Here is a 12,311-nt window from a genome sequence, read left to right as displayed (position 1 = left end):
ACGTCGCTCCCGTTCCTTCAACTCCTCCACATCCACATTCTCAACATTCTTTGTTTGAACCATAGCTTGCATGAGTGAGGAATTAGAAACCACATTGCTACCACATACATCAGCCCAAGACTTGTTTGTGCATACATTTTTCATGTCGCATACATCCCGGCTCATAGTGTCAAATTTCTCCTCTTTCAATACATGGTCATGCTCTACTTTGCTCATCCGCTCCTTCAAAGCATTCAAGTCCACAAGAGAGCGTTTACATTCCTTGACTTCCTCTTCAAGTTGCATCAAACGTGTTGTTTGCATCTCAAGTGTCCTCTTGAGATTCTCATTCTCAACCACAAGTACCCTTAGTGTGCCATTCTCCATTGCAAGTGCTCGTAAGTCTTCGCCTTGTTTGTTTACGGTCTCTTGCAATGATACCAAGTACGCCATGATCATGGTTTCCGATGTTGTTGGTTGGGTGGTTGTGTTGCTATCTCCATACTTAGGAGATTTTGGATCATTTTCCACAATGGTTGTGGACCTTGTTGAAGAAGAAGAACCCTTGCGAGTGCCGGAAGACATTGTATGTAAAATAGGAGATGAGAATCAATTTTGTTGAACCTGTTCACTTCGGAAATGTTGCTACAAAAACACCTTCCATAACTCTGAAAATTTCTGTCATTACATCAATGCGTAGAGGACTTCGTGCTCTTCGATTGAGGCTATAGATCACCCAAATCGGAGTTCGGATGAAGAAGTTATGATCAAAAGAGTGGACTGCTGTCTACTAGGTCAAAAAACGGCTGCACTGAGAGAGAGAGAGGGAGAAAAAGGGAGAGAGAGAGAGAGAGAGAGAGAGAGAGAGAGAGAGAGAGAGAGAGAGACAGAGAGAGAGAGAGAGAGAGAGAATATTTGAAAGAGAGAGAGAGGGAGAGAGAGAGAATATACAATATCTGTGGCGGCTTGCCAGAGGGTGTGACAGAGATACCTCATCTTATGCGCCCACTGGGCCCGGTGATGCAGTGACAGAGTAGGTGAGAGAGAGAGAATTTGTTCGACGAGCGGATAACGCGGAGGGTGCAACCATAACGTAGAGAGCAAAGCGATGCTAGAAGACGATGCAAGAGCAAGACCATAGACCATAAGTGCACCTCCGAGAGGGGAGTGCTAAGAGAGAGAGAGAGAGAGAGAGAGAGAGAGAGAGAGAGAGAGATAGATAGATAGATAGTTCTATTATCGTCCTGGAAGGTCAAATATGACCTATGGGACCAAATGAACATGTCACGTGGTGTGAGTGGAGTTCATAAGTGACTCTCGATGCTCAAAAATGGCTGAAATGAGCGTCGCAATAGAGAGTCCACATCGTGGTTGGGAGAGGAAGGTATGTAGGGAGAGCTCATGGCTGAATATATGGGGAAAAGAGGACCTAATGTGGTCAAAAGCTGAGCACTCAAGTAGTGTGTGGTACTCACTCTCTCGCACTTGACGAGGGCATAAGGTGCAAAGTCGATGACACTCCTCGCCAGTGCCCCAACGTCCTGTCTCGCAGCGTAGAGAATGGGAGCTAAGACGAATGGAGGCAATGGTGCGGATCGCACTCAACGGGATGGGCTCAAGGATGTAGGAATGGGTTCGGTTACCTCGTTCCGAGAAGAAGAGAGATTTGTAGTTTGGGGCAACGTGTGTGGTGTAATGGCTGAAGCGAGAACCTCCAGATTTCTCCCAAGCCATGATACATTGGCGTTGTAAGAAGGCCTCATTAACTTGGGAGTCGATCGACGCATCCTTGACCAAGTGACATGCATCCCATCTTCCAAACCATTTCTTGATATCAAGCATCCACCCCGAACTTAGTATTTTGCTCTTGCATGTCTTTTGAACCTTTTGACTTGCTTCATATGCGATTCTAGGAAGTCGATGCAAAGGGCTACGTTGTGTCTTACGCATGTACTCCACAACCCTTTCCATGCCCAAGACCTCAATGGGAAGCGATCCGGACTCAAGAAGTAAGAGCATGTAGGGTGTTTGTGTCTTGACTTGGAGAAAGTTGGTGAGAAAACGCTTTTGGACATTCTCAAACTCTTTCCAAGTAGACTTCCCGATGCTTCCACCCCACACCTCCACTCCATAAAGAAGCACCGGTGTCACCAATGTGTCAAAGAGGTACTTTTTGAGAGCCCAACACTTGATCTCTCCTGCATTGCACATGTTCTCAAATGCATAATAAGCCCTCTTTCCGGCTTCCAAGCGACGCATTGCACAATCCTTCCATTTATGATTGGATGGAACCTCAAGGCCAAGGTACTTGAAGTGATCTACCACTTCAAGTTTCTCATTGTTGTATACAATGCATGGATTTTCGTCATTGAGGGTCTTTACAAGCATAACCTTGGTTTTGGATCCATTCACGATCAGCCCGCTATGTAGGCAAAAGCGTTCCAAGACACTCATAAGCTTTTGTGCATCTTCTAAGGTATGTGCCAAGAGCACTACATCATCGGCATAAAGCAAAAGCATGATCACCGCATTTCCAATCATAAATGGAAGGAGAGAGAGAGAGAGAGAGAGGGAGAGAGAGAGAATATACAATATCTGTGGCGGCTTGCCAGAGGGTGTGACAGAGATACCTCATCTTATGCGCCCACTGGGCCCGGTGATGCAGCGACAGAGTAGGTGAGAGAGAGAGAATTTGTTCGACGAGCGGATAACGCGGAGGGTGCAACCATAACGTAGAGAGCAAAGCGATGCTAGAAGACGATGCAAGAGCAAGTCCATAGACCATAAGTGCACCTCCGAGAGGGGAGTGCTAAGAGAGAGAGAGAGAGAGAGAGAGAGAGAGAGAGAGAGAGAGAACTCTGGGTGCAATCATCCCCCCGTGCAGGAGTGAGCCGTGTTCCTCCTGCACGTATTTGGTATTTATAGGTGAGCTCAACATCTCAAAATAGGTTCATACATTCCATTTTCGGAATAGCCATGGCTATTAACAGATAACTATCCTTTTATTTGACAAGAGGACTATCTAACTAGAAGTAGACTGCTACTACGCCTGAATGTAACATCTACACGCGTTGAGCGCCAAAATGTCCTTGTGTTTGGTCCAGACTATCGCTCTCATTCATCTGCCGCACAAAAATCAATAAACATTAGTCTTTGCAATAACCATCCCATAACAGAATTAACGGAGTCGAGCAGTAGGCGAGAGAGAGAGTCCGTCTTCTGGCGATAATGGAGAGGTGTGGCCAAACTGGTGGCGCCCCGCTAGTGGTTAAGCTTAGAGGGGGTAGTGAATGGTAAATAACTTCCCTTTTTTGTTTTTTTCTTTTATTTTGGTAATATGCCTTCCCTTCCTTGGGGTATGGTTCTCGCGGTCGAGGTTTCGAAAACCGACTGTCATTAGCCCTCCTATCTGGCTAGAGGCATTCATGCTTCTAGCCCTTCCTCTGCATCTTTAGTTGTGGAATTGGAGGGTCCTACCTCTTTTGGAATGTCTAACATGAACTCTGGATCAAACCTAAGGAAATACCTCTGCAGCCTCCATCGATTGACTCTAGTCTTGTGAATTCTCCCATTTGCTTCCATCAGCTTATAGCTGCTGTTGTCATAGCACTTTTTGACAACGAATGGTCCCTTCTGTCAGGACACGGGTCCTATGGGCAGGGCCCTACCCTAAGGGGGGTCACGGACCCTGGCCACGGGCTAGCTAGCAGTGTGGAAAGGGGATCCTAGGGCTAAGAGACTATAAATACGGGCGGTTGGGTGGAGGATCCAAGTCTCTAGCTCCTAGGGTTCTCACATTGGTATCAGAGCAGAGGAGAGCTCTTGGCTATGGAGGTGGAGCATGGCTTTCTCCTCGTGTGCAAGATCCACGCATGGTCTATTTGTCTCTTCCGCTAATGCGAGGAGCAAGGCTCCAAGATCTTTCGGTCTTCTCTTTTGCCTCAAGCGTTGAAGGTTGTGCATGTCAAGGAAGGCGTGCATGTTGCAAGGTAGAGGGAAGTCGGGCTCGAGGAAGAAGGAGGCACATCTCTCATGAAGGAAGAAGGCGAGCCTAAATGGCGATGCATGTTCTTTTCCTTGAGGATGACACAAGGCGTGCATGGAAGGAGACAATTTTGTGTATGAGGAGGAGGAAGGTGTGCATGACAAGAGGCAACACAAGCAATTGTCAAAGCTTTCATGGAAACCTCCAATTGTTGCGTGAGACTACTCGCTTACACACAATCAAGAGGCACATGGAACTCAATGGAATCAAATTGTTTTGAGCTCTGAGGGAGCGCTCATGGCTGGGAAGTTGACTTGGCTTCTTTTCAGGGCTTCATTCTACCTTTGATGGGGAGCGAATAGGGCAAAAGGTTGCAGTTATGTGGACTTTGGTGCTCTATGAATGAAGTTGCCTTTCTATGCATGAAGCTTCCCTTGTATACATGATGAGGGATTTTGGATTGCACACGAACCCTAGGACTGGGTTTAGTTTTCGTCAAGCATCAACCTCTGGTTCTTTCTTCTCTGCGCTCCACAAACGCCTCCCCTTCTTCACGAATACACAGTGATTGTTGTTCGTAATTTTTTTTCCTTGGAAGCTTCATTCACACTTAATTTACCCTAATTTTGAAGTTGGTTGCCCAAGCCATGATTCACATATGTGAAGCATTCGCCTTCCAAGCACCCTTCTCCTGACCAAGTTTCAAACTTGTTACGATAAAGCCACATTCTTTTCTTGCCGGTGCCCTCAAGGTTTTTACAGCAAACGCCTATTCACAATCTTCTGCTGACTAAGTTTTCGAGAATCATCTCATGCTATTGTGACTGAGTGCGGTTTCCATTCTATTTGGGACGAAGACACATCCTACGAGGATTATTGGCGGCTTAGGTAAGCTATTTACGGCATACATGACATATAACGTATATGCTTGAAGTAATGCTTTATCCTCCGCATAAAGTTTTTAGTCGACGCGTATGGCATGCTTATGTATGTGCCTGCTCTCCGATTGATGCGACATTATCTCTTTTAGGCATGCAAATAGAATCCAATTGTCAAGCATGGTTTGAAGTCTATACAAGCATCACATGCAGGGCATGTTGGTGGCCTGCAAGATGCAACCCTAGAGCTAAGTGATCGGTTGGTTTTTCTTGCTTTGTGTGCGGCACAAGAAAGGTTCGGCAAACACGGTTTGTCTACATGACATTAGGCTATGAGTCTATGTCTACAACTTTAATGCGGCATCACGTCTACAAACTACATTATCCTACAAGGATTGCAAGTGTGTTTTTTATGTTGCTTGAGTGGATATGACAAGCCCTCACAAGGAGATTCATGCATGCATAGCATGTTATTTGTAGTGACTTACGGTGCAATGATTGTTACATTGATCATGGGGTAAGTCGCCCAGTGCTTGAGACTATCTTACTTGCACCTATTTACCTTTATTCTGCATGCATGATGGTGTTTTTATATGAGGATCTGGTATGCTTTAATGTAAGGCATACACTCTTGTCTACGAGACATATATGCATGGCATATACCACATCACAATCCTTCGTAAGCTTGAATTCAAGTTTCTCTCCTTCCACAAAAGTGTCAGTGAGAGAATGAATGTACGACCAAGGAGGGGCAGCACACAAGGTCAAGATTATGCAAGGAGGAAAATCCTATTTTTATGGTTTACGCACTAGTGCATAAGACACAGTATCATGTACATACAATATACTTGGTATGGAGAAATTACATAGGACTGCTTGATATTTGTGGCAAGATGTCTATGACAAGGAAATCATCCTCTCAGAAGAGGTATACCCTTGTATGTTTGTCGAAGTTACCTCTTAGGATCCATGATGCATGCACTTCCTAGTAATTACATACTCCACTATGCCCTCCAGCTACCAAAGGTACTTGTTGGGGAAAGTAAGCAAGGTATTGCACTCATACATGAACTTTATACTCATGCCTCAAGCCTTAGTATGGTTTGAGTATTTATGCCTCAATGCATGCACCACATGCATGGCATGCTAGTGGCTTGCAAGATGCAAGTATAGAATAACTTGAGTGTATGGGATATATCATGTATCTATCTATTCATGTCAAGCACAAGTAGGGTTGACAAGCAAGGCTTGTTTACCATCAAGTTAGGCTATGAGCCATGTTTCTTACAAGGAGGAAATCTATGAGCTTCTTTCTTGTAAGTATATCTGTTTCACTTTAATGTGGAAATTATGAATTTCTTTGGGTATGTAGGAATGACATCTCAGCCCAGCATAAGCTTTTGATACAGATTCTGCTCGTGAGTTAGCTTGAGCCAAGGTGCTCTAACTCACAGCTAGCACGTGGCTAAGATGCTACTCAAATTAGTCTTCATCGGTTCGTCGATTGAACACTATTTTGCATAAGGGCTATGAGCCAAAAAGGCTAAGAGCCGTTGTCAGGCCAAGGGCAAAGCCTAACTATTGGCATTCTTTGGGTGATTGTTTTCAAGACATACTCACAGCAGCTGATCTCTACAAGAAAGTATAGATGCAGCAATCAGTTGCGACAGCATGGCTGTCCATAAGAGCTCGACAGTTCAATTGTGTGGGTCTCCTGCTCTCTCTATAGCACTACGGAGTGTCTATGGACATGCTGGTTTGGGGTAAGACCCGATGGGTGATTGTTACATCACCCCATAGGCATTAAGGATCACAGTTTGATCTGCATTGAGGATCACAGTTGATCTCTCCCAGTTATACTTTCAAGGAAAGAATTCCGCAATCTACCACACGCGGTAGCGGACGGAGACACTTTTCAAGTTGATTCCAATCATTCTGTACACGGTTGACTATGTTGGTTACCGTTATCTGCTAGTTAAGAAGTTTATACAAAGAGTTACCAAGGGGTTTGACTATGTAGATTCTAATCCAAGGGCTTGGATTGCAAAGGCAACACCCAGGGTTTCCAGTGCAATGCTGTTTGTTTTTTCAGGTAGGGGAGGTGCTCCTCTCCATTTGAATACAGGTAAGTGTACATTACGTTCAAATCTCCAGGTACGCATCTATTGATTTGGTGTTATTCCATTTTTAGTATGCTTTGCTTGGTTTTTCAAGACGTCTAAGTACGCTTGAATGTTACAGAGCCATGCCAAGGGCATGTTGGCACAAAGTATTTTGGACCAAGTGTCCAATCTATCTTTCTGTCTTATGTTGTTACGAACCTACTTGTAGGGTTCAATTTGGCACATGTTGTCACATGGGATACAACATGGTCTAGGAACTCAAGGAGTTCGGTTTAGCCAGTGTGGAGCAATGAATGAGGGTCCCTCTCACTCTTGTCGTAGAGTGTTTACAGTTACCTCCACACACAAGTACCTCTCGTACTTGATGGATGTCATTTTCTTGATATCCTTGTTTGAGACATATTCCACATGTGGAGAATATGAGTCTCTGGGACTGACACTGGCGCCAAATTTCTACCAATGTGTCGCGACGACGTCCCTAGGTGCTGGTCGTATCCATTGGTTCGACCATTTTGAGCACACAGTATCAGGAGCAATTTCAGTGGCCAGAAATTGTCGGGTACTAAGTACAAACTTGTTACGATTACAAGTGCTGTGAAACCACCTTAATGGAGGGTTGTTTCTACATATAGCTAAGTATGCTATGCTCATGAGAATGTCTCATGGTTGGTACCTAGGTGTGACCAGGTTGTCACATTCTATTATGGTCCAAAGTCTCGTCATGGAATTGCGGTTCGAATATGTTTGTGTTAAATGCATGCACACTAGGTGTTATGGGCCCTAGTGTTTAACACACATTTATTCGGAGCGGCATGCAAATTCATGGACTTTATTCTTTCTGCAACCTTTTGCACTGCCAATGCAATCTTTCTTGCAGTTTTCGTATAAGTTTACAACCTGCCATACAAGGTGATGGCTGAGTATGCGTGTTTGTGATTGGCTGCTTCAAACTCCAATCTGCTTTCAACCTAGTTGGTTGTCTCCATTCCATATCGAGTATATGGCTGGATACTCAATGATTGAGTCATAGTTTGTCGTCAGTCGTGGGCGACTGTCTGTAAGTGGTTGGGGGAAAACACCTCACTCTTACTGCTGCTACTCATCCCGCGTAGGATGGACAGTTTACAAGCATTCTATTTAGTACTAAAGGATATGCAAAGTGCATACGTTAAATCACGCTAAAGGATATGCTAAGTGCATACGTTAAAAAGAAGTGAAACAACTGGATCGATTACCTTTCTAGTTTGGAGTTTGCTTCCTATGATGAAAGGCATGTTACGGCTAGTTTTAGTCTCTGCCTATTATTCTCAAGTTATCAACCTTAACCATCAATTTTGATGCGGTTGGCTACTGGCAAGAAACCATAGCAAGTCAAGGACTTGGTTGCTGCTGATGAGTATGTCAGCATAGTACTTTCATGAAAAGATGAGCCGAGGTTATATTGCACATTCAAGTACCTCCAGAAAGTCTGAAACCTGGGTATGCATTTAGACACCTCTTAGTTATGATAACTCGTTTAACATACTCAAGTGAGTTTTAAATGGATTCTTCACATTATGTGGGTTATGGGTCGGTTAACCAAAACGGTTGTACAGGGACAACAATGTGGAAAATCAAGATGTTATTCTTGATTTCATTGACCCTCCCAAGGAACCGGGTTTCGTTTCAACAAATTGTTGGATCCATGAGGGAGACACGGTGGAAAACATTAGTGTTCTTACGAAGATACCACCACTTGTGTTTTCGAGGACGAAAACTCTTCCAAAGGGGGGAGTAATCTCAGGACACGGGTCCTACGGGCAGGGCCCTACCCTAAGGGGGGTCATGGACCCCGGCCACTGGCCCCGGCCACGGGCCAGCTAGCAGTGTGGAAAGGGGATCCTAGGGCTAAGATCCTATAAATACGGGCGGTTGGGTGGAGGATCCAGGTCTCTAGCTCCTAGGGTTCTCACATTTCAAAGGGGGGAGTAATGTCAGGACACGGGTCCTACGGGCAAGGCCCTACCCTAAGGGGGGTCACGGACCCCGACCACGGGCCAACTAGCAGTGTGGAAAGGGGATCCTAGGGCTAAGAGCCTATAAATACGGGCGGTTGGGTGGAGGATCCGGGTCTCTAGCTCCTGGGGTTCTCACACTTCCCATCTGGGTTGAAATTTCTTATCCTTCCTTGTGTCAAATCTGTTGTTGTATCTCAATACTAGCATGCCTTTCTCCAGGCCCTTTTCCTTAAGCCCTTAATTGAAGGTGAGCTGGCGTCGTTCTCCCTGTGCTGCATAGTGATTGATTGCTTCTTCCCTATCTAGTTGGAGCCTTTTTAGATCCAAGATGTGGTTGAGGAGATTTACAATCGGGCGTTGTATCTGGCTAGCCAAGACTCGTAAGTTGGCTATTTGTACCTCAATGGGTAGAATTGCCTCCTTTCCATAAACTAGATGGAAAGGGGTGAAACCGAATGATGTTCGGAACCTCGTTTGGTACGCCCATAGAGCAACCATGAGATGTTTATCCCAGTCTCCTGTGTGATTGTTCACCTGCTTTGTGATGATTTTGCAGATCATTCCGTTTACCTTTTCGACTAGGCCATCACACTGTGGATAGTATGGTGTGGAATGTAGGCGTGTGATGCCTAACTTTTTCATCAGTTATCCCACCAAATCGCCTCTGAAACCTGGTCCCCTATCTGATATTGTCTCTAGAGGAGTGCCAAAACGGCAACAGATGTGCTCAAATATGAACTTTGCTACCTCTTGGACTGTGATGCGGGTGGTGGCTGTTGCTTTTTCCCATCGGGTTGTGACGCTTTTAGCGACAGAAATACAATGGGTTTTTATAACCCGCGGCGTCGCTAAGAGCGTCGATACGAGGACGTCACTATGACAGTCTCTATAACATCGCTATAAGCGTCACTATAAACATCGCTATATAGCGACGCTGCGGAGCCATTAGTAGTGACGCTTATAGTGACGCTGTAGAGCCTTATATAGCGACGGTCATAGCGACGTCCGAGAGGAAAAAAATTTGGTGGCAGGGCATTGAATGCCTTGCTTGCATTGAATGCCTTGCCACCCATCAACCATATTGAATGTTTCATTTGTCTATTTACCTTTGAAAAAAAGTGCAAAGGTAAATATAGACCCAAAATAGTCACCCACAAGACAATAGGATCATTAACTCCATCATCCATAGTACGTACTGTTTGCAAAATAAAGATACAAAACTGACAAGAGTGAATTGATGAAAGTAAATCAATGACAATTGTACACATAGACAAAACCACTTGATTGTTAATGTTTGGAAATGTAATAGTTACAAACCATTGTCATTATTTTAAAAATATACATGGTTTTCAAAAAGACGTATAAAAGTCGTCTCATGATACATAAGCTATGACAAAAAGAAACTAATGCTATCTAGCTATGGCTAAACTATCGTCGTCTAATAAGATGTTTCATCGCGTCGTCTAATCATTGACTGCCGTTCCCCGCAGCTACACACCACTAGCTACTCCTCTAGGAGTCACTCCAGTGGACACTCCTCGCTTCGGGGTCAAACTCCAGTGGAGACACCTGGCGTTCGTACCCCCGTCAATGACACATTAAATACAATGATGCAATGACACATATAAATACAATGACGCAATGACGCAAATACTTAGAGAGCCAAAGTTTATACAAAATGGAGCAAAATTGTTCAAAACGGAGAATCGTACAAGAACTTGAAGGTGCTTGTAGCTTTGGAATGTTCAAAGGCTAGCAGCAACAGAAAGCGTTCTTCTTCTATTCAACTTGAGTGTGATGGAAGAGGCAAGTGCATAACTCTGAATTTTCAATTGAAAGAGAGAGAGAGAGAGAGAGAGAGAGAGAGAGAGGGAGAGAGCGCACAATCAAATCTTGCAGTTGAAAAACCAAGTGGTGGAGCTGCATGTGGCCATGGATTGCCCAAGATGTGAGCGCAAAATCAAAAGAGCGTTATACACCATGGAAGGTACTTAGAGAGCCAGAGTTTTAAAAACCGGAGCAAAATTATTCAAAATGGAGAATCGTACAAGAACTTGAAGGTACTTGTAGCTTTGGAATGTTCAAAGGCTAGCAGCAACAGAAAGCGTTCTTCTTCTATTCAACTTGAGTGAAAGAAGAGGCAAGTGCATAACTCTAAATTTATAAAACGGAGCAAAATTGTTCAAATACAATATTTATGGCTTTAAGAGATCTCTCTCATCCTCGCATAGCTCAGCATAACTTCCTATATCTATATAGAGCTCTCTGTTTAAACAGACGTCCTCTGTTTCATTTTGTATATCCTCTGCATGCACCCCATAGAGAGTAGCAGCTTGGTGTTTGTCTGGCACTACCTCCACGGCTTTTGACTGAGCATCTTCTACGATCTCCTCCATTGATGCCGCTATGATTGGCACATGGTAGCCTTCATACATCCGTGCACTATGAGGGGCTACCTCTATGAAGTACCACCAGTTTGATGCAGACTTTGTAGGATGAAATATCACCTGCCAGAGCCACATAACTTACATGAGAGCTTCCAAGCACATAAATTTTAAAATGGGATGTTAACTATTTACGTACTTACTTGTACAATGCTCGGGTAGTACGAAAGCGTCTCTTAGGTCAGTCCATTTCTTAGTTGAATCCACCTCAAGAAAACCAGACTCTCCTCTACGCACAGTAGCGTTGCGACCCTCCATGATTATCTTGAACCATTGCACGTCGAACAAGTCGACAAAAAATCCTCTATAATCGACTCAAAATCTCTTGTAGCGTGCCGAAGTAAGTGAGTTCCGCCACCACAGGATCTGCATCAGAGGACCGTCGTCGACTAGACTGTTCAAATTTTGCCATGATTCCACAATCTTGAGTAAAACGCTTTTTGTCGATCCGTTCCACCCTAAAATGTCCACCTTTACACCATGTTGTTGTGTATGACTTATACTACAACCAACAAAGATTATGAGTGGCCGTTCAAACATCTAGAAAGTTACTAGTCGTACATTGCAAACTTACCTTGGTCGCGTAACCCCGAGAGTACTTCCACTCTTCCTCACTCACTTCTTCACCGCACTGTTGTGCGCTTTTCAATTGGTTGTGCAACCATCTTAAGCTCATGAATGTTGGTAGGCTCTCCAGACCCGTCGGATAGTGCATCGGTGGTCGTATTCCTCGTCTCCACTCGATTCGTGCCCTTTGTCGCTCTTGCTTTGTATCCTCATATTGTGAAATCCACTTCTGCATGACTGGATTGTGAAGTATGCAAAATCGGTTGATTTTAGCCTCTAGATCTTCCGTCATCTTCTTCTCAACACCGAGATTGTACATGACAATCCCTAATATGTGC

This window comes from Adiantum capillus-veneris, chromosome 26 (genome assembly GCF_014529385.1).
Source record: "Adiantum capillus-veneris isolate H3 chromosome 26, ASM1452938v2, whole genome shotgun sequence".
Lineage (NCBI taxonomy): Eukaryota > Viridiplantae > Streptophyta > Polypodiopsida > Polypodiales > Pteridaceae > Adiantum > Adiantum capillus-veneris.
Note: the sequence above shows the minus strand (reverse complement) of the source record.